The 24064-nt window shown below is 38.0% G+C and overlaps 1 protein-coding gene across 1 annotated transcript in view; it reads left to right on the top strand.

Moving 5' to 3' along the window:
* The window catches only part of frem2a (FRAS1 related extracellular matrix 2a), a gene marked incomplete at both ends in the record, with an annotated part of 129040 nt that overhangs the window by 50663 nt on the left and 54313 nt on the right, over positions 1 to 24064 (top strand). The gene's annotated exons all lie outside the window — the stretch shown is intronic.

The raw sequence follows: 24064 nt of genomic DNA, 5'->3' as shown, positions 1-24064 counted from the left end.
GTCTGGCTCGTGTCATTTCCTGTTCCATTTTTTCCCCCTCATAATCTCTCTCTCTGTTCTTCTTTTTTTTATCAATAATAAGTGCAAAAATGTTAAATTAATGTAGTAGAGATCTGTCAGGGATCGGAATCGGACGATTTTCCACATGATCGGCATTTCCGAATGTCACGGAATTTGTCAAATTTTGGATGAATAAATCAAAAGTAGGTCAGTACATTTAAATCACATTGCGATATGGATTAGTATCTGTGAATATTAAATATTAAATATTAATATTTCAATATGAATCCTACTTGTTCTGTGTGCATGAATGGCGCAGACGCACAAATACGTTTATAACACACAAATCATGCGCCGTTATATGCATATGATGACATTAACGCACAAACTTCTCTATAGCTGCTCTGAGAGTCACTTCATGAACATTTTACCGTTTAATTTGAGGAAAACTAGTCATATCATATACACAGAAACTTCAAGATCTTCACAGAAACTAGTCAAAATAAAAGTTTGGTTTAACTTGTGAAATAAATATATTACTTTTATATAGCACTATGTACTATTGTATTGCTATTATACAGTATAATGCATGTCTTAATGTAATACTAATACTAATACTAATAACAACAATACAATAATTTTTATAACTTTATTTTTAAAGGAATAAACACACAATTTTTCTTCTATGTTTTAATTTTAACTGTAAACCTCTGTTGTGCAGCACGTTGTTTGCCAAAAAATGGAAGGGTTTATTTAAATTTCATTTGATTGAAAATAAATTAAAGGAACAAACTACTTTTTTTGAAAATAAACATTTTCCAACTCCCCTAGAGTTAAACAGTTGCGTTTTACCGTTTTGAATCCATTCAGCCGGTAGCACTTTTAGCATACCTTAGCTTAGATCATTGAATCTGATTAGACCGTTAGCATCTCGCAAAAAAAAAAGACCAAAGTTTCAATATTTTTCCTATTTAAAACTTGACTCGTCTGTAGTTACGTCGTGTACTAAGACCGACGGAAAATGAAAAGTTGCGAGTTTCTTGGCTGATATGGCTAGCATATGCAGCAGGCGAAATGATAATACGCAGCTCCTGAAAATAGGCTAACTTCCGTCACCATAACCAACGTGACAACCTGCTTGCACAGGGAGCATGCTGGGGACTATTTTCAGGCACTGCGTAATATCATTGCACCTCTGCACCCAAACGGCAGCAAAGTTCCTTGATTATTACACAGGAATGAGAGTATAGTTCCTAGCCATATCGGCCTAGAAAATCGCAACCTTTCATTTTCCGTCGATCTTAGTACACGATGTAAATACAGAAGAGTCAAGTTTTAAATAGGAAAAATATCGAAACTCTTTGGTCATTTTTTTTTTGTGAGATGCTAACGGTCTAATCAGATTCAATGATCTATGCTAAGCTATGCTAAAAGTGCTACCGCCAGACCCGGAGAACGGCTGAATTGATTCGAAAACTCTAGGGAAGTTGGAAAATTAGCCTATTTTCAAAAAAAGTGGAGTGTTCCTTTAATTTTGTATGCCTTAATTTGATTACCATAAAAACTAAAATACACAAAACAGAATTTGTGTAAAAAAAAATAGATATATTTCATAGGGCCCTATTATTGTAAACAAATTAATAATTTGTGTTTATTTCATATCTCTCTTTATTCTATTGCATTTATTTGTGCTGTTGTTTGTCTTTTTACTTGTTTTTTATGAAAATAAAATTGTGTTGCAGAAAATGTGATATTTGTTTGTATATGCTGTCAATTATAGTTAATTGAAAGAAAATCGGAATCGGAAAAAATCGGTATCGGCAGGTCACACTTACAAAAAAATCGGCCAAGAAAATTGCAATCATTGCGTCTCTAAAATATAGAACATTTTCTTTTAATAAAACATAAAAAAGATGAGGCAGACTCACAATTCAGTCTGTGAACCATACAGATTAGAGCTATTCACAGTCCATATCATGCTCAACAGATATGTATTTGTTAGTTCAACACACAGTGGTATTTAAGGAGCAATTTATCTTTCTCCAAAGCCTCGTATATCGACGGAATTTTCATGTGTCTCATGCGCACACAGCAGCCAGCGGATGAACCCAGAATAGACACAATGCACATGTAAATGGGCAACACTGAAGTTTGCAGTGGAGTCTCTTTCTCCTCCAGCGTTTTGAGGCCTGAAATCACAGATAAAGTTGAGTTATTCTAAAGCCTTCTTTCCTCAAAGCAAGAGAATTAATTATTTTTCTGTGGAAAGCGAACATATTTTTGTTCTTTTATCTCTGTTTTGCTGTTATTATGGCACCTCTCAAAAGTTTTCTGAGGGAAATAGGAGCTGCTGGCTTAGCCCACCTCAGACAGAGAGCGTGAAATTGCTCTCAGGAGAGAGCTGGAAGGGATAGAGTTCATCCTTTGGCTCACTATCACTAGGAAACTATACATTAACATATGTGTATATACCGCTGTGTGTCTGAATCCCTGTGCTGCTCGACGCTGAATGTGGATTAGCGGTAATTCCCATGTGACACGAAGGTGAAAGCTTTCATCAAGTTAAGTTCAGCTGAGCATGCTGCATTTGGTACATCTGACAAATAGTGTTTATTAAAGCGTAAATAGTGTGTGTGTGTGTGTGTGTGTGTGTGTGCGTTTAAGAAAGGGAGCGTGTAATTAGTGAATGTTCTTGGCACTTTGTTTTGGCATGTCTTTCTGACTCTTTATCTTAATTTTAAAACCTCTCTTTCTCACACACAATCAGTACACCTCAGGCTACTGAAGTTTTTTCTGGGGCAATCCTCTTGTCCGTGGTACAAATATCCTAAGGGTATTAGATCGTATCTGCCTCTTTTTGAGGCTGTTATCAGTAAATCTGGGCTAAAACCACCAAGACATCAATCAACAGCATGCAATAGCAAAACACTCTTTAAATTGAGGGGTAGAGCTGCAAATGAGTGCATCATTTCAGCCTATTGTGATAATTTATGCTTAACGTAGAGGTTACAAGGCTCCTAAAGGCTTTAAACATTTATTATAAGATAAGTGTAATTTAATATTTGTCTTTAATTAATCCAGAACGAGCTGTGAAAGATACAATATACTGTATGCCGTATCAAGATGAGAGCTTAAAACCAAGTGAGCTAATTACTGTATAAAACATTTTAAGACATCATAAGCATATTACAGCATCACAAGGTAGGAAGCAACATTATTCTGCCCTCTACCTCATTTTCGCCACGTGTATGTTTCTTTGTTGCTTTTTAACAATTTGAGTTTGTTGCAATACAAAGTCAACACAAATGTTCATTTATATACTCTATTCTGTAATGAAAAGTATCAATAAAAATAGTTAAATGACTATTATAATAGTAAAATATCTATTTTACCCAGTATACACATTTTTTTTTTTTTATTAATTACTTTCATTCAGCAGCAAGACAACTTTTTTTCAGCACAGCAAACGTTTTTCTATGGAAGTTTGTTTCCGCAACAGAATAAAAAATAAAATTCAGATTTTTTTTTTCTCAGAATTGAAGGTTATGAAGTCATAATTGCGAGATATAAAGTCATAATTGCGAGATATAAAGTCAGAATTGTGAGTTATAAAGTCAGAATTGCGAGTAATAAAGTAAGAATTGCGTGATATAAAGTCAGAATTGCGAGATATAAAGTCAGAATTGGTAGTTATAAAGTCAGAATTGTGTGATATAAAGTCAGAATTGCGTGATATAAAGTCAGAATTGCGTGATATAAAGTCAGAATTGCGGGATATAAAGTCAGAATTGAGAGTTTTAAAGTCAGAACTGCGAGATATAAAGTCAGAATTGCGAGATATAAAGTCAGAATTGCGAGATATAAAGTCAGAATTGCGAGATATAAAGTTAGAATTGGTAGTTATAAAGTAAGAATTGTGTGATATAAAGTCAGAATTGCGTGATATAAAGTCAGAATTGCGTGATATAAAGTCAGAATTGCGGGATATAAAGTCAGAATTGCGAGTTATAAAGTCAGAATTGCGTGATATAAAGTCAGAATTGCGACTTATAAAGTCAGAATTGCGAGTAATAAAGTAAGAATTGCGTGATATAAAGTCAGAATTGCGAGATATAAAGTCAGAATTGGTAGTTATAAAGTCAGAATTGTGTGATTAAAAAGTCAGAATTGAGAGTTATTAAGTCAGAATTGCGTGATATAAAGTCAGAATTGCGAGTTATAAAGTCAAAATTGTGAGTTATAAAGTCAGAATTGTGAGTTATAAAGTCAGAATTGAGAGTTATTAAGTCAGAATTGCGTGATATAAAGTCAGAATTGCGGGATATAAAGTCAGAATTGAGAGATATAAAGTCAGAATTGGTAGTTATAAAGTCAGAATTGTGTGATTAAAAAGTCAGAATTGAGAGTTATTAAGTCAGAATTGCGTGATATAAAGTCAGAATTGCGAGTTATAAAGTCAGAATTGTGAGTTATAAAGTCAGAATTGTGAGTTATAAAGTCAGAATTGTGAGTTATAAAGTCAGAATTGAGAGTTATTAAGTCAGAATTGCGTGATATAAAGTCAGAATTGCGAGTTATAAAGTCAAAATTGTGAGTTATAAAGTCAGAATTGTGAGTTATAAAGTCAGAATTTAGAGTTATTAAGTCAGAATTGCGTGATATAAAGTCAGAATTGCGGGATATAAAGTCAGAATTGAGAGATATAAAGTCAGAATTGGTAGTTATAAAGTCAGAATTGTGTGATTAAAAAGTCAGAATTGAGAGTTATTAAGTCAGAATTGCGTGATATAAAGTCAGAATTGCGAGTTATAAAGTCAGAATTGTGAGTTATAAAGTCAGAATTGTGAGTTATAAAGTCAGAATTGTGAGTTATAAAGTCAGAATTGAGAGTTATTAAGTCAGAATTGCGGGATATAAAGTCAGAATTGCGAGTTATAAAGTCAGAATTGTGAGTTATAAAGTCAGAATTGTGAGTTATAAAGTCAGAATTGCGAGTAATAAAGTAAGAATTGCGTGATATAAAGTCAGAATTGCGAGATATAAAGTCAGAATTGGTAGTTATAAAGTCAGAATTGTGTGATTAAAAAGTCAGAATTGAGAGTTATTAAGTCAGAATTGCGTGATATAAAGTCAGAATTGCGAGTTATAAAGTCAGAATTGTGAGTTATAAAGTCAGAATTGTGAGTTATAAAGTCAGAATTGCGAGTTATAAAGTCAGAATTGTGTGATTAAAAAGTCAGAATTGAGAGTTATTAAGTCAGAATTGCGTGATATAAAGTCAGAATTGCGAGATATAAAGTCAGAATTGGTAGTTATAAAGTCAGAATTGCGTGATATAAAGTCAGAATTGCGAGATATAAAGTCAGAATTGTGAGTTATAAAGTCAGAATTGTGAGTTATAAAGTCAGAATTGTGAGTTATAAAGTCAGAATTGTGAGTTATAAAGTCAGAATTGTGAGTTATAAAGTCAGAATTGTGTGATTAAAAAGTCAGAATTGAGAGTTATTAAGTCAGAATTGCGAGTTATAAAGTCAGAATTGTGAGTTATAAAGTCAGAATTGTGAGTTATAAAGTCAGAATTGCGAGTAATAAAGTAAGAATTGCGTGATATAAAGTCAGAATTGCGAGATATAAAGTCAGAATTGGTAGTTATAAAGTCAGAATTGCGGGATATAAAGTCAGAATTGCGGGATATAAAAACAGAATTGCGGGATATTAAGTCAGAATTGCGAGATATAAAGTCAGAATTGCAAGTTATAAAGTCAGAATTGCAAGTTATAAAGTCAGAATTGTGTGATAAAAAGTCAGAATTGAGAGTTATTAAGTCAGAATTGCGGGATATAAAGTCAGAATTGCAAGTTATAAAGTCAGAATTGCGAGTTATAAAGTCAGAATTGTGTGATAAAAAGTCAGAATTGAGAGTTATTAAGTCAGAATTGCGGGATATAAAGTCAGAATTGCGAGTTATAAAGTCAGAATTGTGTGATATAAAGTCAGAATTGCGAGTTATAAAGTCAGAATTGCGTGATATAAAGTCAGAATTGCGGGATATAAAGTCAGAATTGCGAGTTATAAAGTCAGAATTGTGTGATATAAAGTCAGAATTGTGTGATATAAAGTCAGAATTGTGTGATATAAAGTCAGAATTGCGAGTTATAAAGTCAGAATTGCGAGTTATAAAGTCAGAATTGAGAGTTATTAAGTCAGAATTGCGTGATATAAAGTCAGAATTGCGGGATATAAAGTCAGAATTGCGTGATATAAAGTCAGAATTGCGTGATATAAAGTCAGAATTGCGAGTTATAAAGTCAGAATTGCGGGATATAAAGTCAGAATTGCGTGATATAAAGTCAGAATTGCGGGATATAAAGTCAGAATTGCGTGATATAAAGTCAGAATTGCGAGTTATAAAGTCAGAATTGCGGGATATAAAGTCAGAATTGCGTGATATAAAGTCAGAATTGTGTGATAAAAAGTCAGAATTGAGAGTTATTAAGTCAGAATTGCGTGATATAAAGTCAGAATTGCGGGATATAAAGTCAGAATTGCGAGTTATAAAGTCAGAATTGCGGGATATAAAGTCAGAATTGCGGGATATAAAGTCAGAATTGCGTGATATAAAGTCAGAATTGCGAGTTATAAAGTCAGAATTGCGGGATATAAAGTCAGAATTGCGTGATATAAAGTCCGAATTGCGTGATATAAAGTCCGAATTGCGTGATATAAAGTCAGAATTGAGAGTTATTAAGTCAGAATTGCGTGATATAAAGTCAGAATTGCGAGTTATAAAGTCAGAATTGCGGGATATAAAGTCAGAATTTCGAGTTATAAAGTCAGAATTGCGAGTTATAAAGTCTGAATTGCGGGATACAAAGTCAGAATTGCGAGATATAAAATCAGAATTGCGAGATATAAAGTCAGAATTGCGGGATATAAAGTCAGAATTGTGAGATAAGGCTCGTTGCAATTTTGGGGTAACTGAAAACGACTGCGCCATTGACCAACAAAAAGTATTTTTTGTGTTATTTAAAGGGTGCGTTAGTAATATGTGCCTATAGGCGTGTGCTCAACCCACATACTCTCGGCTTATTACACACACAGCGATGCGCACACAAACGTGCCAAATATTAAAAATAAAAGGATTCCTCTCTGGAGAAGCGTTCAGTCTTTCCGCTCGCAAATTCCATTGTAAATAGCAAATCCTCGATGGGACATGGCTTTTAAAGGGAATGGGAGATGAGACTGTGATTGGTTTAATGCGTGTTATGCCCAAAACCCCCATGACTCATTAAGAGACTAGGTACAACCCTTTTGGACCTTTTGGACCATGCGCCTGGTGCGCAGACCGTTTTGTCCACTGTTAAACTAGCAAAATTTATTCGGGCACGCCCTAAGTGCACCTGCGCCATGCACTTCAGACCATGTGCTCAGATCGTAAAAATAGGGCCCATGATCTCACAATTCTGACTTAAATTCACAATTGTGAGATAAAAAAGTCGCAAGTATCTTTTAAAATGTATTATTTTGTGGCGGAAACAAGCTAATAATAAGAAGAAGAAATGTTTCTTGAGCACCAAATCAGCACATTAGAATGATTACTGAAGGATCATGTGACACTGAAGACTAGAGTAGATGCTGAAAATTCAGCTTTGATCACACAAATAAATTACATTTTAAAATATATTCAAATAGAAAACAGTTCTTTTAAATTGCAATAATATTTCACAACATTACTGTTATTTTTTGATCAAATAAATGCAGCCTTGTTGAACATAAGACACCTCTTTCAAAAACATTACAATAATCTTACAGACCTTAAAATGCTTTCTCTTTAATATTCATTTTAGAGCATTGGTTCATTGGCTTAGCATCATGGTCATTTCAAATTCATTCTTTCTTTTAACTTCTTTCAAAAACACGACATTCTCGCGTGAGATGCTGAAAAACAGTGAGACATGCCACAGTGGACATCTTTGTGTTTGTGTGTGTGAAGAGGGTTGTTTCTGCATTCTTTCTATTTGAAATGCTGACTGTGAATAGCAATAATTAAATTCCGTATGAAATTCTACATGCCTCCTAAATCGGTATCATCCTGTTCTCCTCGATTCCTCTATTTCTCTCCGGTGAACACACACTCGCACATACCTACGCATGAATTATTGATCTGGTGGCCCTAGTTGGGCTGCTCAAGTAGGTTGTGTATCATTTATGTTTTTATTTTTCTGTCGATCAAGGTTTCAGAACAGAATGAAGAGAGTCTGTGAAATTTAGGCTATTCGCTGTGTCTTTTAGATTTATGTAGAATGGTTAACTACTCTGCAGATGGAGAGATAAACATCACTCCAGCAAAGCAGAGCACCTTCCCCCAAATGATCAGACACTGAGGAAAAAGACTGTGTGTGTGTGTGTGTGTGTGTGTATGTGAGGCAGGTAAACAGACAAAGGTTGACTCCCTCAGGCAATGCAGGAATGATTTTTATCTCCGAATGCTGGAGAGAAGATCTCAACGAGCGAGGAAAGAAGGTCAAAACTACAGCTGAAAATTCAGTCCAAAACTCAATTACTCTCTCTCAGTTGTGTGTATGTGTGCTAAACACGAGAGCTGGTTTGCCGCTACCTCTGTATGAGATAAACAGTGTTGGGAAGTAACTAAATCTTGCGAATAAACTAGAAATTTTTCAGTTGCGTGACAGTAGTTCAGCTGTGTTTTTAAATGGTGTTGCTTTTTCATTAAGTTGGCGAGTCTGGTGGACTGAGGTAGGAAGCTCCACTCCATACCGCTGTCTCTCTCTGAGAGCTAATGAACTGCATCAAAACAAACAAGGTCCGGATGCCGAGCTCAGTGTTGTTTGGCCGGCAGCGACTGAGCACATTGCAGATCAAAACTGAAGAGATGTTCTGCTGCAGAGATAAAGAGCACTGCAAAAACTAGTGGAAATGGTCAAACATAGCCAGACTGCAGGATATTCTGGCTATTTATACTGTAAATCAAGTGGTCTCTTTCTGTTTATGTAAAATGATGGTCGCACTTTAGATTTGGGTAGGATTGGGAATGTAGAATAAGGTCATGCAGAATAAGGCATTAATATGTGCTTTATAAGTACTAATAAACAGCTAATATACTAGTAATATGCATGCTAATAGTGAGAATTGAACCCAAGGCCGTGTATCCACCAAAGGCTTTTTTTCACATGGCTGGCTGGCGTATTCAATTGATTTCTATGGGAGCGCTGCGTTTTTAGAACGGCATGAGCGTAATGCTCATCACACCAAACGCGGATAGAGCGCCAGGAGCAAGTTATTTCAATGTTAAGTCAATGGAAAGGCATTCCATTAGACGCGCATTAGACGCGTTTCGCGCGATGGACGTGATTCCGCCTCATTCGCGCGGCCAGTTCGAATTTGATGCATTTGACTCAAATTGAGCGTCTTGCGCAATACGCGCTTTATCGAATGGTGCTTTTTGTGCATTCACGCGTTTCAAGCAAATTTGCGTCTGACACCCGAGTTGAATTTTTTTTACTTTGCCGTCAATTCGCGCCGCGTTAACCAATCAGGAGCCTGCTTGCTGCTGTCACGTGGTAAAGTGACGTGATGAGAAACCCTGCATAATTTAAAAATACTATTGTGTCACAAAAGGTAGTTTTAAGACTTTTTCAGGTGAGAATGTAGTTGTTTAAAGCTCAAATCTGTGGTTTATTTATAAAGAGAGCGCCTATTTTTAAAAAAATAATCTTGCGTTTTTGGAGTTGTGAGATCCAGGCGATCACCGGGCGCTCAGTGCTCATTAACCCCGGCGAGAGCAGCCTTTCCTCGGCTAGTCCTTCTGACGTTTGCCACTGGCTCTGATGTCCTGTAGTGGTTCGTCTTGTGTGGATCTAACGGCCGATTTTTGGTGTTATGGATCTATAATTTGTTGTCTGCCAAATCGTTTTGACTGAGGGCAAAGAGAAGTTTCATAACTTTATTTTTTAAGGATATTTAAATACACATGCAGTGAAGGTTATGTAGTGCGTTACCTGGACCACATTTGTGTGGCTATTAATGATTCATATATGTTTTAGTGAAAATGAAGTGGTGTTTTATGACATATTTCTCCTGGAGCGCCTTGAACGCGCGTCTATTTCGCTTCAAACGCTCGATTTATATGCGAGTCCAATTTGCTGTGGACGCGCAAATTGATTCAAAATGTTCAAGCGTCCAACTAGATGCGGTAGACGCAATTTTGACGCTCTATTCGCGTTTGGTGTGAACGCAGCATAACGAGGCGCTGAGCGAGTATTTCACACTCAAGAAATGAATGTTCATTAGCTCTCAGAGAGAGAGCGGTATGGAGTGGCGCTTTCTACCTCACAATGGCATTCGTTCGTTCAGCATTTTTTACCGATCGCAGAGCGTTGAAGAATGTTCAACTTTGAGTAAAACACAGCGCTCGTCACTGTCACTTTTCACCCAGCTGTCCAATCAGAGCGGAGGAGGAGCTGGACAAATACAACACAGACCAACCGTCACATTCTGCTTGTACAACGTCAACAGATGAAAACCAGCAAGCATAATAACGGAACAAAATCATTTAAAACAAGAGCCAGAGCAAATACTTTACATTGTATCAGCAAAATACCTGTGAAATGAGATACTAGTAACACTTCTGCGGATATTCCGTATTATAACAAGCAAAGAGTCTCAACTGAAAAAAAACGCTGCGCTGCCAAAATGCTCTCAAGGCGTTTTCAGATGGCTAAAAACGCTTTGGTGGACACATTGCCTAAACTAACATGTTACCAAAATGACCAATGATAGGTTACTGGAATTAAGATTTTACTACAAAAATATACTTTCACAGGGAAATAAATTCAAATGTGGTCAGTGGTCTTTGTTAAAGGTTATCCAGAAAACACTGTAAAACAGCAGACAATTTGTGTAGAATTTTCATTGTATGTGACTATTATGTGAGCAAATTTCTAATTATGTTCACCAGCTGTACCAGCTGAGCAGCTGCCATTGTGATGAATGGGAATACTATTGTATAGCTCTCAATATAATATAATATAATATAATACATAAACAGTGGGGAGAACACGTATTTGATACACTGCCGATTTTGCAGGTTTGCCCACTTACAAAGCATGTAGAAGTCTGTCATTTTTATCATAGATTCACTTCAACTTTGAGTGGCGGAATCTAAAACAAAAATCCAGAAAATCACATTGTATGATTCATAAAAGAAAAGCAGAACTTAATATTTGGTACAGAAACCTTTGTTCGCAATTACAGAGATCATACGTTTCCTGTAGTTCTTGACCAGGTTTGCACACACTGCAGCAGGGATTTTGGCCCACTCCTCCATACAGATCTTTTCCAGATCCTTCAGGTTTCGGGGCTGTCGCTGGGCAATACAGACTTCAGGTCTGGAGACTGGCTAGGCCACTCCAGGACCTTGAGATGCTTCTTATGAGGCCACTCCTTAGTTGCCCTGGCTGTGTTTTCGGGTCGTTGTCATGCTGGAAGAACCAGCCACGACCCATCTTCAATGCTCTTACTGAGGGAAGGAGGTTGTTGGCCAAGATACAATACATGGCCCCATCCATCCTCCCCTCAATACGGTGCCGTCGTCCTGTCCCCTTTGCAGAAAAGCATCCCTAAAGAATGATGTTTCCACCTCCATGCTTCATGGCTGGGATGGTGTTCTTGGGGTTGTACTTATCCTTCTTCTTCCTCCAAACACAGCGAGTGGACTTTAGACCAAAAAGCTCTATTTTTGTCTCATCAGACCACATGACCTTCTCCCATTCCTCCTCTGGACCATCCAGAGGGTCATTGGCAAACTTCAGACGAGCCTGGACATGCACTGGCTTGAGCAGGGGGACCTTGCGTGTGCTGCAGGATTTTAATCCATGACGGCGTAGTGTGTTACTAATGGTTTTCTTTGAGACTGTGGTCCCAGCTCTCTTTGGTCATTGACCAGATCCTGCCGTGTAGTTCTGGGCTGATACCTCACCTTCCTCATGATCTTTGATGCCCCACGAGGTGAGGTCTTGGATGGTGCCCCAGACCAAGGGGAGATTGACCGTCATCTTGAACTTCTTCCATTTTCTAATAATTGCGCTAACATTTGTTGCCTTCTCACCAAGCTGCTTGCCTATTGTCCTGGAGCTCATCCCAGCCTTGTGCAGGTCTACAATTTTATCCCTGATATCCTTATGTGGCGTTCACACCGGACGCGATTGACGCGATTTGCGCAAGTGATTTACATGTTAAGTCAATGCAGAGACGCGAAATTCTGCAGCGCGATTCACGCGAATGAGGTATAATAAGCTATACACGAAATAAAGCAAACAATTCAGTCAAACATTCAAAGTCAGTGCTAGTCAACTACAACTGTAACGTAAAGTTATAGCCTAAAAATAAAAAAGTAATGAAACTTCACTTTGCCCTCAGCCTAAACAATTTGCCAGGGAACAAATTACAGATTCATGAGACCAAAGATCGCCAGTTACAAGATGAATTATAGCTCGAGACACACCACAGAGACATCAGAGCCAGTGGCAGACGTCAGAAGGACTGGCCGAGGAAAGGTTGCTTTCGCTGGCGTTGACGAGCGCTGAGTGCCGCTGATCCGCTGGAGCTCACAACTCCGAAAACGGCAGATAAAATGTTCAAATAGGCACTCTTTATATAAATAAACCACAGATTTCAGCTTTAAACAACTACATTATAGACTGAAAAAGTCTTAAAACTAAGTTTTGTCACACATTAACAGTAGATTTTGACAAAAGAAGACGTCTAAACACAGCCCATGTCAGTCATTTCTCAACGAGACGAGCCGGCTGGCAGAAGCCCCGCCCATGACGCGAATTCGCGTCTGTTGTGCAGTGAATGTCACACGCGAATTAAGCGAATTTCACGCGCGAATGAAGCGAGTAAACTCAAAATGTTCAAGCGTCCACCTTCGCGCGAATAGCGCAATTTATTCGCGTCAATCGCGTCCGGTGTGACCGCACCATTACACAGCTCTCTGGTCTTGGCCATTGTGGAGAGGTTGGAGTCTGCTTGATTGAGTGTGTGGACAGGTGTCTTTTATACAGGTAACGAGTTCAAACAGGTGAACTCTATACAGGTAATGAGTGGAGAACAGGAGGGCTTCTTAAAGAAAACCTAACAGGTCTGTGAGAGACGGAATTCTTACTGGTTGGTAGGTGATCAAATACTTATGTCATGCAATAAAATGCAAATTCATTATTCAAAAATCATACAATGTGATATTCTGGATTTTTGTTTTAGATTCCGTCTCTCACAGTTGAAGTGTACCTAAAAATTACAGACCTCTACATGCTTTGTAAGTAGGAAAACCTGCAAAATCGGCAGTGTATCAAATACTTGTTCTGCCCACTGTATTATATTATATTAATTATTATATTATATTATATTATATGAATTATATTATATTATATTATATTATATTATATTATATTATATTATATTATATTATATTATATTATATTATATTATATTATATTATATTATATTATATTATATTATATTATATTAATTATATTATATTAATTGCTTTTTAAGCCATTGAAAAGAACTTTAACTTGACGTTTTTTACAGCTCTGGAGATTGGCTGAAAACTATTGTGTGAGCAAATTTCTAATTATGTTCACCAGCTGAGCAACTGCCATTGTGATGAATGGGAATACTATTGTATAGCTCTCAATATAATATAATATAATATAATACATCTATATAGTACAAAGCATAGCAATGCGCACACAGTCAAGGTCTGCAAGATTCTTTTAATGTTCATGAACTTGTGCTCACCAAGGCTGCATTTATTTAATCAAAAACAGTAACATTGTGAAATATTATTACAATTTAAAACAATTTTCTATTTTAATATGTTTTAAAATGCAATTTATTCCTGTGATGGCAAAGTTACATTTTCAGCATCATTACTCCAGTCTTCAGTGTCACATGATCCTTCAGAAATCATTCTAATATGCTGATTTGCTGCTCAAGAAACTAACTTTTCTTACCACTGTTACAAACAGTTGTGTGCAGTATGCATCAGACGGTCCGTGAATGAACTGTGAGAGGTCTGTACCTGAGGCTGAGACCATCCGAGAACCAGAGATTAATGTCTGACATGATGCTTTCTGCTCAACATTGTTTGTATGACAGTATAGCCCTGGGTGGAGGTGGAGAATATGAGAAAATGCCTGTTTGGAGGAAGTATATCTACAGAGACACCTGTCTATAGTTTGAAATGAATGTCTGACAGCATGCGCGTCTGTCTGACAGATGTTCATAGTCGGAGAATGGCAAATGTTTATGTCTAGAGGAACTCAAATATTAGCACACAACACGGCATGCGCATTCACATTAAATACACAAAATCACCCCCTCGTGCATAAGCTCTCACAGGCGCGAATTTCAGAACGCAGCATGAAGATGCACCCCAAACCATGTAGATCATCAAGAACTGTCACACACTGAGCTAAAGTGGTGTTCTCTGTCAGCAGTATCAGGAGCATCAGAGAGCCAGCTGTCTGAAGAAATGCTTTGTGCTGTTTCCTGTTCTGTCCTTTAATGTGTGGAATGTACACACAGGTATTATTGCTTACATAAATCTGTCAGTACTAAATCAGTGCTGCTGAAGCCTCGGGGCATAAAGACTGCCTCTGCATTAGTAAACCACCGGTGTAGCTCCAGACTAAATCAATACTTACTTTAATGCTCAGATGTGGAGAGTGGACCAGAGCTCACATGCTCTTATGTGTTATATATAGCAGTTTGTGTTGGTTAATTTATTCTTTTTATTGGTTTTGAAAATCTACCACGGTTATATTATAGTTGACATTTTTTTAGTTTAAATACAGTATCCATCCATCTATCCGTCTTAATGATAGTTCATCCATCCGTCTTTCTGATGGTTCATCCACCCATCCTTATTTCGTGATGACTCATCCATCCGTCCATCCGTCTTTCTGATGGTTCATCCATCCATCCGTCTTTCTGATGGTTCATCCATCCATCCGTCTTTCTGATGGTTCGTCCATCCATCCATCCGTCTTTCTGATGGTTCATCCATCCATCCATCCATCCATCCATACATCCATCCATACATCCATCCATACATCCGTCTTACTGATGGTTCATCCATCCATCCATTCATCTGTCTTTCAGATGGTTCATCCATCCATCCATCCATCCATCCATCCATCCATCCATCCATCCATCCATCCATCCATCCGTCTTTCTGATAGTTCATCCATCCATCTTTCTTGATGATTCATCCATCCATCCGTTTTTCTGATGGTTCATCCATCCATCCATCCATCCATCCATCCATCCATCCATCCATCCATCCGTCTTACTGATGATTCATCCATCCATTCATCTGTCTTTCAGATGGTTCATCCATCCATCCATCCATCCATCCATCCATCCATCCATCCGTCTTACTGATGGTTCATCCATCCATCCATTCATCTGTCTTTCAGATGGTTCATCCATCCATCCATCCGTCTTTCTGATGGTTCATCCATCCATCTATCCATCTTTCTTGATGATTCATCCATCCATCCGTTTTTCTGATGGTTCATCCATCCATCCATCCGTCTTACTGATGGTTCATCCATCCATTCATCTGTCTTTCAGATGGTTCATCCATCCATTCATCCATCTTTCTGATAGATCATCCATCCATCATCCATCTTTCTGATGGTTCATCCATCCATCTGTCGATCCGTCTTTCTGATGGTTTGTCCATCCATCTGTCCGTCTGTCTTTCTGATGGTTCATCCATCCATCTGTCTGTCCGTCTTTCTGATGGTTCGTCCATCCATCCATCCATCCATCCATCCATCCATCCATCCATCCATCCATCCATCTTTCTGATGGTTCATCCATCCATCTGTCCGTCCGTCTTTCTGATGGTTCGTCCATCCATCCATCTTTCTGATGGTTCATCCATCCATCTGTCTGTCCGTCTTTCTGATGGTTCGTCCATCCATCCATCCATCCATCCATCCATCCATCCATCCATCCATCCATCCATCTTTCTGATGGTTCATCCATCCATCTGTCCGTCCGTCTTTCTGATGGTTCGTCCATCCATCCATCTTTCTGATGGTTCATCCATCCATCTGTCCGTCCGTCTTTCTGATGGTTCGTCCATCCATCCGTCTTTCTGATGGTTCATCCATCCATCTGTCTGTCCATCCGTCTTTCTGATGGTTCGTCCAACCATCCATCCATCCGTCTTTCTGATGGTCCATCCAACCATCCATCTTTCTGATGGTTCATCCATCCATCTGTCTGTCCATCCATCCGTCTTTCTGATGGTTCGTCCAACCATCCATCATCCATCCGTCTTTCTGATGGTACATCCATCCATCCATCCATCCATCATCCATCTTTCTGATGGTACATCCATCCATCCTTCTGTCCGTCCATCCGTCTTTCTGATGGTTCGTCCAACCATCCATCATCTGTGCGTCTTTCTGATGGTTCGTCCATCCATCCATCCATCCATCCATCCATCTATCCGTCTTTCTGATGGTTCATCCAATCATCCATCCTCCATCCATCCGTCTTTCTGATGGTCCATCCATCCATCCATCCATCCATCCACCAAGCCATCCGTCTTTCTGATGATTCATCCATCCATCCATCCGTCTTTCTGATGGTTCATCCATCCATCCTTCTTTCTGATGGTTCATCCATCCATCCATCTTTCTGATGGTTCATCCGTCCATCCATCCATCTTTCTGATGGTTCATCCATCCATCCATCATCAATCTTTGTGATGGTACATCCATCCATTCATCCGTCCGTGTGTCTTTCTGATGGTTCGTCCATCCATCTGTCCATCCGTCTTTCTGATGGTCCATCCATCCATCCATCCATCCATCCATCCATCAAGCCATCTGTCTTTCTGATGGTTCATCCATCCATCCGTCTTTCTGATGGTTCATCCATCCATCCATCCATCCATCCCTCTTTCTGATGGTTCATCCATTCATCTGTCTATCTGGCTTTCTGATGGTTCATCCATCTATTATGGTCCGGAAAGTTATCGAAGAACAGCTAAATGGATTAAGATATTGACCCCCTGCTTCCCTCACCCCACCGTCCAGCTTGTCCCTATCTCTCTCGGTTGGGAGGTCAGCTTGACAGCTGGGTCCTGCTATCTTGCTTTCGTTCCCTGTGCACTGCCATATCTCCCTTCAAGGACAAGCCACAGAACTGAACTCGAAAACATCTTAAGTTATGGCTAACATTCTCACACAACACAGGAAGCTTCAAGACTCTTACTCGCATCATACACACCTAACCCCCATCCCTGCCCCCATCCAACCGTCTGCCTCCCCTTTCCTCCTTCCTATCTCCCTTACTATTCCCAACAAAAAATACCATCACGTGACCACGTGTACTGTGTGTACTATGTATGTAATGTTTGCCTGTATGCTTAGCAATCTGCATTTCTTTTTTTCTGGAGAGCCTGTGGCGGTGCTTTAAATAGCTGCGGCTCGGAGGCTTGCTCCAAACTCATTTCGTTGCATTGTAGTTGTACATGTGTAATGACAATAAACTTGAATCTCATCTCATCTCATCTCATCTCATCTCAATATGGCAGTAAAGACTTTTACATTGTTACAAAATATTTTTATTTCTAACAAAATATTTCTTAAATGCTGTTCTTCTGAACTTTCTATTCATCCTGAATAAAATTTAATTGTAAAGTTTTTATAAAATTATTAGGGGCCAAGCACCGAAGGTGCGAAGGCAGCTATTGAAACCGTTCCCGTTCTTATTATTCTTCTTCTTCCGTTTCTTCCACCACGAAGTCTATGGCAGCCCATATAACCGTATGGTAAAAAGTTGTGAAATTTGGCACACTCATAGAGGACAGTCTGAAAAGTCACCCTAGCAAATTTGGAGTCTCTAACAATCCCTCTAGCCACCATTAGTCCAAAATTTGACTCATGTTTATGCTAATAACTTTTGAACCATAAGGACTAGAAACAAAATTCTTTTTCCTCTGATACCTTGGCTCAAGCCGATTCGATTGCACCCTATGACGTTATTTTCCGTGATTAAATTTTTCCCGCCATTTTGAATTTTCCGAAAAACCTACTTTTGCGAACTCATCTTAGACGGTTCATCCGATTTGCACGAAAATCTTCAGACCATGCTGACAAAAAATCTTACAAATCAAGTTGTTTCATCAAATCATTTTCGATAAACATGCAAACAAATTTTATGTAGTGGTTGCAAAAACACACTTAAGGATATATCTCCGCAACGCTTTATCGTGTTCAAACCAAACTTGGTACATGTCATCAAAAGCATGACTTGAGGCAACATGCAGTGTTTCGGCGCAGCGCAACCTACTGGTCCGGAGATACAAAAAATTGCTTTTTTTGCTTATAACTTTTGAACCGTTTGTCCAAAAATCATAAAAGTGGTCTCGTTATATTCAGGACGGCATGCCGAGTCTGATATTCAATTTTACCATATCGGCCATTTTGGCTGTCGGCCATTTTGAATTATGTCCTAAAATTCGAAACAGCGCCACCTAGTGTAGAATTTTTTTTTTTCAAATGCTTATAACTTTAGGTTAGATTGACTTATTTTCATGGGAGTAACACATTTTTTGTCTCCTGAATCCTCGCCGAGTCCAACGATACCAGACTTGCTATTGTTTCGGCATATGGTTTGTGCAGAGTTGTAATTTAGCGCTTTAAAAACATTAGCTGATATCTTCGAAACCACTAGTCCGATCGAGACGAAACTAGCATCAGAAGTTCGGAAACATAGGTCGATAGTTAAATGATAATGCCCAAATGTCAAAATATTGATAGTAAGGGGGTGTAAAATCTAATCAAAGTCAGGTGTCAGTCATTTTTCATGTGTTTTTTTCATATAAATGTCTATAACTCCAAAACAAAACAAGATATTTTCACCAAAATTGACACAGACATGTATGGACTCCCTCCGAGGAGACATAAAAAAATGGTATGATTGTGCCACTTGGTGGCTCTATAATAGAACAAAGCATGAAATTCCCATTGACTACAATGCAGTATTATGATATAAAATGCTATGCTTTACAAATTCATTGGTGTATCATCACGTATCACACATACTTGGTATGTGCCATCAGCACCATGCCTTTAAGGTACTTAAAAGGTCTCAAAACAGCACCGCTATGTGGTCCATACTTATAATGAAAAGGCCTCTTGAGGCTATATCTCTGCAATGACATGTTGACACTATATTGACACCCTGCTTTGATATATTGACACCAATCTTTGCATGTGTCATTGTTCCCTTATTCTGACCACACCACATCAATTTCGTAACCGTGCCACCTATTGGTTGAAAGTGATAAATCATTAAATCATTATTATTGACAGTATTTATCATTTCATCACCTTAATAGGTCTTTAATTGCTCATTGCTGCAGTTGATCTGACACTGTAGGGCTGTAACGATTTGACCAAAAATAAAAACCTCGATTAATTGAACATTTGACGTCGATTACGATTAATGAACGATTATTTTGCTTTTTTTTTTTTTCAGAATAAGTTCACTGATAAGGTTTGTACTGTAAATATTTTCTACTATTAAAGGTGGATTTTTTTTCTAATGGAAAAAGTGCATTTCTTTGTGATTTTAAAATACTTGAAGGAAACGGTTCACTTTTAGCAGTTATTGTCTATGGGGCAGATTTCTGCTTGTTGTACATTAGATACAGATAAATTAGCACAGTATGCCTACATTACATTTATTTGAATGCATTAATGAGAGAGTGATTGTGTGTGTGAATTACTCATACTGTCTCTATTCATTATGAAGCTGTGGTTTGTACTTACTGCAAAGGTATTAAAATGTATGCCTATAACGGTTGAGATTATAAGCTCCTTTAGTGACTTTAGTCACAGGAAAGCGTTGACACTGCGTTTCTGTGCTGCTCTCTGCACGTGATCTTTCCGTGATGTGTGAGCTTCTGTCTGAGTGCTCGTTTGTCACAATATATCAGGCATTAGTTCAACATAATACACATCTGATGGTCGAAACTCGCTTTAATGTTCAAACTGGCAGGGCTTAAACCACATACAAATGACAAAGCTTTGTGAGGACGCAGGTGAAAGAGTCTGCCTTCAGGGTGCGCGTGCGTTGTCCGAGACGCGACACGGCTCTACGTGTCACAGAAAAAAGCTGTGCACTGAACGGAGAAGTTTTCCGTATTGTTGTTTTTGAATAGTGCACAATCGCTTTAAATGTTGAAACTGGCAAGCCTTTAAACGCATACTTGACAAACTTTATGAGCACGAAAGTGAAAGCGATCTGGCTTCGGGGCTTGTGAGCGCTGTCTCTGTGTGTGTGTGTCAGCGCGTAGGCTATAAGAACAGCAATTAACTGACCTGTATAAACTGTGCAAAACATGCAGTTACTATAGTGATTCTGGGCATCTATAAACACAGATAACCGCTCCTGCATCTCTCTGTGTGCCTGCAAACTGCACTTGATGTGACTGACGGGGCGGAGTCACGTGAAAACCGAAATAACCGACATTGGAAAAATATGTCGGTTAGAGGTTCTAAATGTCGGTTTCGATTATTTTTCGATTAATCGTACAGCCCTATGACACTGCCAGCCATTTTGTCATGTCTTGTCTTCTTCTTTGCGCTTGGCCCCGGTATTGCTGCTTGCAGCTATATTTAATTATTACAACTGTTTTCAACATTAATAAAAAAAATAAGAAATGTTTCTAAAATAAATTACTATTATTTAAAAATATGTATTTACTTGTAATAATATTTTACAATATTACAGTTTTACTGTAGCCTGGTTAAAACCAGACCATTCTCAGTAGTAACTGAGTTATGGTCTGGCAAAGCTTCATAGACAAATCATTTCCAAAGGGGCGTCACCAACGGGCGTCGCTCAAATGCCTCTCGGCGCAATTGGATAGACCTAAAACCAATCAGAGCGATGAGGGAGATGACGTATGCAGAGCGATGGAGACTCTGGCCAACCTCCGGCCGGGCGTTCAGCATTCATTCAGCGCGTCGCGTTCGGTTGGTTACGACAGGCAGCACTCTCTCCAAGATGATAAATGCCCATTATTATACCTGATCTGTAGATAAAGGGCTGTGGGTTTGCGTAAAGTGACTTTATCTGGCTGGAGTTTATCTACGTTAGCTGTTTCTGAACGATGTTGTAACCTACTCGCTACTACTCGGTGAGGGTGACAACACATGGACTATTAATTAGCATCACACGCACAATAACTGGAATTTAAAACTGTGAAGAAACAAATAATCAGTGAACTGGCGGACAGATATACATTATAGACTAGGATTTGTGCGCTCAACATCTCTTATCTGGGTGCCGTGAACTTTTCAATGCACACTCGCGCTGCACACTCTGACTCCATGTTGTTTTAAGCGCATTATTCTGCACCCGGGATGCGCATAAGCGGGTTGTGTCGCTCTGTTTAGAAGCGTTTCATATTATAATGGTTTTGTGCACTGAAATATTATTAAAACCCAGTCTTGTTCTCTCGTATCTATCATATCTTTGTTGCCCCATTAAAAAGCTGTTAATTACGTTTACAATAAACATTTTGTAATTTTATATTTGTAGGCATATATATGATTTTTCAAATTCATATATAAATCTAATATTATAAATTGTTTTTCATAAATGCATTTGATAAGAACACAAGGTAATCTGTACCTTTTTATTAACATGTTTAGATTTTATACATTTAGTCCAAAGATATTTTTCAAGAATTACTTTGTGTAATTGTAATTTTTGTAACTATCCACTCATATTTTTGTCATAGCTTATGATTAGGCCTATATATGTTTATTCATTTATCGATTTTTATACTTTTTAACTCTATATATATATATATATATACATATATATATATATATATATATATATATATATATACATATATATATATGTATATATATATATATATATATATATATATGTATATGTTTTTTGAGGAGACAATGCCCATCTTGCCTCCTTCTTGACAGCCTACATTTCGAATAATAGCTTTGATTAATGATGAAAATTAAGGTTTCAAAATCGTGATTGTTTGGATAGTTTTTTTCTGCCATCGAGCCACAGGCGTTCACTGAATGGCCATATGGCTCGCGAGCCTAGAGGTTCCCGACCGCTGTTGTAAGCAGACAATTATGAATCTGGGATTACAGATACAAACTTTACTTTTACAATGACTAGAATTATTACAACACAAAGAAAAAAATATAGAGGAGTGTCAGAATGAGCAGTCACGCAAGACACGCACCATAGCAACACGTCATGGCAACGACATTTCAGACTGACAGATAACGTTACATAAAAGATAAACGGGACATTTGAACGCTTTGTTACTGTTTTGTACGCGCTGTTATATTAATTATAATTCAAATTCTGTTTTATTGTTCACAATATTATTGATGATTGATGAGAGGGGCACTTTTGATAGGCTACATTTTTAAAAAGGGCAGGGGCTCGAGCCCCCAAAGCCCTCCCGTCTGCACTTGCCTGGTGTGTGTGTGTGTCCTGTCACAAAATGCGGCGAAAACTCCTACATGGCGTTAATAGTTAGATTAAGGTGTGTACATGTCTACAATCCACTTCGATAATGCTACTAAAATAGGCATACTCCACATGTCTTAATTCAATTTTTGTTTAATTAGAGTATGGCTTTAACCGGATTAAGGTAATTAGAAATAGCTGTTTACATGGTAGTTTCTTAATCAGAGTATGGTCTTAATCAGATTAATATCGGAGTATTGTTGTCCATGTAAACGTACTGACTGATTTTCCTTGGCAAAGAAATTACACTTTTATCCAAATGTACTGATTTATGGTGACTCAAGTTAAAAAAAAATACTGAATTATTGAATCATAATTCAATATTATATACAGGGGCGTAAATCACGGGGGGGACAGGACCCCCCCAATCTGAGGGCTGTCCCCCCCTAAAAACCATGCTGAGTATTGTCAATAATATAATGATATATACTTAAAATAAATGTGTAAGTAGTAAAACAATACAAAAGCAAACGGGACAAAAAATGCGTTTAAGTTTAGAAACATTTTGAGTCCCCCCTCCCCCTTACCCCACAGTGGTTTGATCCACCGCACACCTCACCTAACGTTACCCATAGAACGTAAAAAAAACTACCACACAAGTTTGGGGAGAGAACAAAGCTCTTCAGACAGCAGTTGTGAAACTCCAGTAAGCTGTCAATGCTATTTTATTCACTTTAAACATCAGATGAATTGACTTATCTTTAATACAGATTAGGCAAAACACTGTTAATATCACTTGCCCACCGCGGCACCGCCCCGGGCCACCGTCGTTTTCATTTTTATAGTAATAAAATAATTTTGTTTAGTTAGAGAACAGACACAACAATTAAAAACTGAACGTGTCTGCTCAATACAGCACGAGCCGAACGAGAGTCAGATTTCATTCATCACTAGAGCAAACAGCTGACAGACAAGATGATCGCGGAAGATTTGGTTTCAAAGCGAAATGTAAAAGTGCCTATTTAAGGGAGTGTGTCATTGTACTGTTTTCTTGCTGTGTTTTTCATTAAGAATAATAGGCTAATGAACCCATAATTCAAGCAACCCGCCCTCGAATTGGCGCTAATTCTAAACCTAAAGTAGCCTATATGCGCACGGCGCTCTGTCAGATATGTGTTGGGTTTTGCTCAATATGATAATAAGTGGCATACCAGAGGGCTTGCTGCAGTTGAATATGTAAAGATCTGAATATCATAGTATAAAATACTATGTGGAGGATGCAAGATAATTTTATATAATATGACTGTGTGGTGAACCTACTCATATTTAAACAACTATTGCTTTGTGTTGTTGGTCAGATAAAATGACAGAGAAAAGAAAAACGGACATTAGATAATTTTTCAGTGCACCAAGACGCCAAATAAGCACAAATTGTTTTTTTATATATATATATATATATATATATATATATATATATATATATATATAT

Source organism: Gobio gobio (assembly GCF_949357685.1).
Source record: "Gobio gobio genome assembly, chromosome: 22".
Classification (NCBI taxonomy): Eukaryota; Metazoa; Chordata; class Actinopteri; order Cypriniformes; family Gobionidae; genus Gobio; species Gobio gobio.
Note: the sequence above shows the minus strand (reverse complement) of the source record. Positions and strands in the feature narration are given on the sequence as shown.